The 5,000-nt window shown below is 43.5% G+C and overlaps 1 protein-coding gene across 1 annotated transcript in view; it reads left to right on the top strand.

Annotated features, from left to right (window-relative positions):
• Nucleotides 1–5,000, top strand: part of LOC308364549 (receptor-type tyrosine-protein phosphatase mu-like) — a gene marked incomplete at both ends in the record, with an annotated part of 185,601 nt that overhangs the window by 85,278 nt on the left and 95,323 nt on the right. The window lies entirely within an intron of this gene.

Below are 5,000 nucleotides of genomic sequence, written 5' to 3'. Positions count from 1 at the left end.
TGATCCAAGTCCAGCAGCCAGCCAACATCTCAGAGCACAGATGGGTCCCTAAATCAGTCACACTTATCTTCCAGTTTAATGGATTCCCAACATTATTTTAAAAGCTTCACAGGGCGGATAACCATTCGCTGTCTTGACAGCAATGTAACGAATGCCAAGAATGTGAGCCATCGCTCTGTGTGTGCATGTTTGTGTATGTGTGTTCGTTTGTGTGTGTGTGTGTGCGCGACGGTGTTTGTGTGTGCATGCATGTCTGTGGGTGTTTGTGTGTGTATGTGTGTTCCTGTGTATTTGTATTTGTGTCATCATACTTGGCGTACTTGGTCTAATTACCGTAATAAAATATCTGCTCTGAAACCAATGCTGGCTTGTTGGCATGTTGGCAGCTGCAGTGCTGGAACAGAGCCTCAGATCAGAGCCTTCATGTCCAGAGGGCATATGGAAAAGGAAACAAGTGTTACTGTTAATTTAAGAGGGTTAAAACATGCCAGTTATGTCACATCACATCACTACAGAGAGATTTAGGAACAGGCAAAAACTCTCCCTCTCTCACACACACACACACAGGTTTACTTTTGGAATTTAATATGGATGTGTGTGTGTGTGTGTGTGTTTGTGTGTGTGTGCATGTGTGTGTGTGTGTATGTTATGGTGACCCCTCAATTGGATTGGATTAAATGTCCTACCAGTAAAGGGGAAGAGTTCAGAGAAAGAAAGATAGAGAGAGGGAAGAGAGAAAGACGTGTATGCATACCTGATGGGTCTCATATTTGAGCTGGGTTCTGTGCAAAGCTTCCTCCTTGTTCCTGCTCTAGGGGTTTTATGTCTTGGGCTCTGTAAAGCGCTTTGAGACATTGTCTATTGTTAATGCTGCTATATAAATTAATACAATTGAATTGAATAAGAGATAAGAGATGGAAATGGAAGAGGAGAGAAAGGTGTGATGTAAAATCTGCTCTCTTTGCGAAGCTCAGAAATGGACAGTGTTGTGCAAGTTCACACCTCTCATGAACTAGTTCAAGGTTCAGTTCATACAAGTAAATATGAATCGTTCACGTTCATAGTTCACCATTTAAATTCTGAACTAGTTCAGTTCAGTTTTTTATATTTGCTAATTTTCCAGGAGGACATAATTTGCACAGAAGGGTACAATTTTTACTGTCGGAAACGTTATCAGATACACAGCCCTGTGGTACCTTTTAAATAATGAATTATACAGGGAACTAACGGTAAGAATTCAACCTCTTAAGCAATGACATGCAACTGGCTTAATCTATGATCAACAAGGGCATGTAAACTAAATGGAAGACTGCTCAAAAGTTAGCGAAGGTAAACCCTGTAACACTCGTATTTGTACATAAGCAGCTTATGCTAAGCAAGTTCACGAACAGTACCATCATGCTAGATTAATTAAGTGACAGTGCTCGTAACAATTATGAGTAAGCAAAACTATAACAAACACATAATGACAAGGTAGGCTTCAAAGTCCAACTTACGTATACATGGACGCACACAACTTCAACAAAGTGCAACGTTCAATTATGTGAAAATATGCTCGAAATGAACTGCCACTCCATCTAAATATGCCGTGAAGAGAAATCAAAACACTGTCACATGACCAATTCAATTACCAAATATGGTCATTTACTAAAACATGCGCTGTCTTGGCAACTTAACAAATAATTTCTATGGCCTTTTAACAGGTACTGAGCAATGACATGGTGCAAGCATTTGATTTAGACAGCGTCTTTCCTCAGTAGAAGGAAAACATTCCGTAACATTTTAGCCAGACCTCAGTGGCACCGGACCCATATAACATGAACGTGTTCACCGTTCAAATTCATTATTTCTATTAAGTTGCGTTCAGTTCATCGTTCTCATAAAAATGAACGTGTTCAATGATCACGTTCATGCACAGCACTGAAAATGGAGTGAGGGCCTTCAAAGAGTCAGCGGTAACTGGTTGCCATGGCATTTGTAGCTCAGTGGAAGGATAATTGGTGTCAGATGACGAAGAGAGAATCTGTCAAGGCCACAGGTGATGGCCTCCAACTCCAGCAAGTCCACCTCAACTTTTTCATTAAAAAGCCCATCAGAGGGCTGCTGCAACCTCTCTTTCTCTCTCTCTCTCTCTCTCTCTCTCTCTCTCTCTCTCTCTGTATCAGTCTCTCTCTCTCTCTCTCTTTCTCTCTCTCTCTCTCTCTCTCTCTCTGGGTTTGTCACTCTCTTTGTCTCTGCCAGCCTCTCTCTCTTTTCTCTTTCCAATTTATCTCCCCTTATCTCTCTCTCAAGCCCTTCCCTCTCTCTAACTCAGAGACTCTACCATTTCTCTCTCTCTGCCTCTCTCTCTCCCCCTCCCTATCACTCTCTCTTCTTCTCTCTTCTGCTCTTCTCCCTGTAGGGTCTCTGAGATGCATGTGTCAGGATGAGCTGCAGTCACAGATTTTAATCAATTAGTTATCTGACCTGGAGGACTCGTGATGGAGGCAAGCCAAGAAGCAGGAGACGGATAGAAAGAGAGAGGAGAGATAGGGGGGAGGATGGAGTCGGAGGGATAGGAGAAGACAGAGAGGTCTAGATAGAGGAAGCGCTAAGCAGAAAGCCACAGGAGATACCTAAAGGGGAAGGAAAGAAGACAGGAGGAGAGAGAATGCAGACAGGAACAGATGGGGGAACTTTAAGAAAGAGAGTTTGAGGGATGGATAGAGTGATAGAATGAGAGAGAGGTAGAGAGCAGTACAAAAATTGGATCGAAAGCGAGAGCATGTTTTATGCTCCCTAACTGCTCCTCCATACTAAAGACCTATTTCTGTAGCCCCCCAAACTCCCATGAGAACCCAGGGTGATCTGTAGGGCCAAAGGGAAGGGGCTTTAAAAGGCCACCGTGTCAAGAACAGGAGCCACTTCATTCATCACCACCTGCATTACATTCACATTCATACGCTTCTCACACTGCCATTAATCACTGCCATTGTAATACACTAATTCTGTCTAAACGTCTCATTAAGAAATCAAAGACAGCAGCTCAGGACCATGGCCAGCTCAGGGCCACATCTGTCCAGGAGTTACCTGTCGTCCAGAGTACTTCTCTGTACTCAGTGTTATGTTGAGACCCTGCACTTACTGCAGCTAGGCTTTGGAAGTAGAGTTTAAACTGTGCACATGCTTATAAGCTGTTGCTGTTAATGTGAGTAAGGGTTGTTTAGTTAGTTGTTTACATGTTTGCTTGTTTATTTGCTGTCGCTGTTGTGTTGATTATTTAGCCACATGTTACACTTCATTGAGCAGATGATTTAATGTTCTCCACACACCATGAGGTGTGTCTGTGTGTGTGTGTGTGTGTGTGTGTATTTGTCCATTTTCATGTTTGATATGGGTGGGTGGTTGCTGACAAACAGATGACAAACATGACAGGAATAGACAAATAGACAGGAATAGAAAAAACACAGATTACTCACCTCCATTAGAACTTGAACACACACAAAAAAAACGGACTTGTTCCAGTCTGCTACCCCCAGGTGGTGTTATAAGGTGAAGTAGCGTGGAGGATTTGATTTCCTCTGCTGTCGTGTGGATGTGTCAAGGGTGAGTTGAATAGGTCTGTGAGGTGGCAATTCAGACTCAGTCACACTGTGACTTTCTATTATCAGGGGTAATAAAGTTATCGTTACACTGTTTATCCATCTGCCCTCTTGTCCTCATCAAACTCTTCAGTGTAATCCTCCCAAACAAATGTTTTCTGTCTGTTCACACAGCCCTCAGAGCTCCAACCATCTCAAGCAGATGCTCTGAAAATCCAAGCAGCATGGATCTCTGTTCTGATGAAGGTTTGATACACGGAAAGAGGGTCCCCAGCCAGTAGTGAATGTGCTTTAGGTTTGGTGCACGATCCCTGATGAAAGCATAAAGAGAGACTATAGAGTGGCGAATGCAAAGTGCTGTCTTTGTTTGCTCTACTGATGTTTTGTAAAGAGAGAAATGGAGAGCAGTAGAGTGGCAAAGGCAAAGGCCAGTTGGGTTCCTTGGTGAGGCTACAGTATCCAGTGGCCTAATTAAGTCCTGTGCTGATATACCCACACACTTTATATTCAACGATAACCTTTTCCATCCGAGCAAACACACTAGACAAACTCCCAACTTATTACAGATTAGCCAGCCCAAAGGTCAGATCAGCATTAGTTAACATGAGCTCTTGCCATGTCCATGGGCCATTTGTTTTTTTTATGAGTAGTCTTGTTTGTAAAAAGGGACTCGTTCTCTGGACGCAAGCATGTACACACACACACACACACACACACACACACACACACACACACACACACACACACACACACACACATAAACATCCACCGATGCACACACATACACATCCAGAGATAGATGTGAGATGAAGGAATGGGAAGAGAAGGAGAAAAGTGACCTTTACGGTATGCCTTTATAACATTATTGTATAAAATGAATTATTATTTGCATTATTAAACAGGAAAAAAGACCACATGTACCAAAGCTAGAGGAGGGAGGGAGGGATGGAGAGTAAGACAGGCAGGGAACAGAGGTAAAAATAAGGTAGGAGAGTCTGGAGTATGGTGTGAATAGTGTATGTGTGCGTTTGTACTGTATGTGTGTTTGCATGCCTGCGTAACAGAGAGAGGATTTGTGTGTGAATGAAATGATCAACTGGAGTGTTGTGTTCCATGTAAGCGATGAAAGGAACCCTCAGACAGTCTCAGCAGCATCGCTCGTTGCAGTCAGCACCCCTGATGGGTACGGACTAGCTGATAGATGATGTGGGCCATTATGTTCCCATTCCAGAGAGCTGCAGCAGAAGAGAACAGAACAGAACAGAAGAGCTCATCTGTCTGAGTGGCACCTGGCGCTGCAGGGGGCCTGTGGGCCTGGCTGCTGTTTCTAATCCATCACCCAGAGAGAAGCTGGGGAAGGAACCAGTCTGGTTCTGATCCGGCTCTAATCAGGTCCTGATCCGGCTCTAATCAGGTCCT

This window comes from Sprattus sprattus, assembly GCF_963457725.1.
Source record: "Sprattus sprattus genome assembly, chromosome: 4".
Classification (NCBI taxonomy): domain Eukaryota; kingdom Metazoa; phylum Chordata; class Actinopteri; order Clupeiformes; family Clupeidae; genus Sprattus; species Sprattus sprattus.
This window is presented reverse-complemented; position numbering and strand designations above follow the sequence as displayed.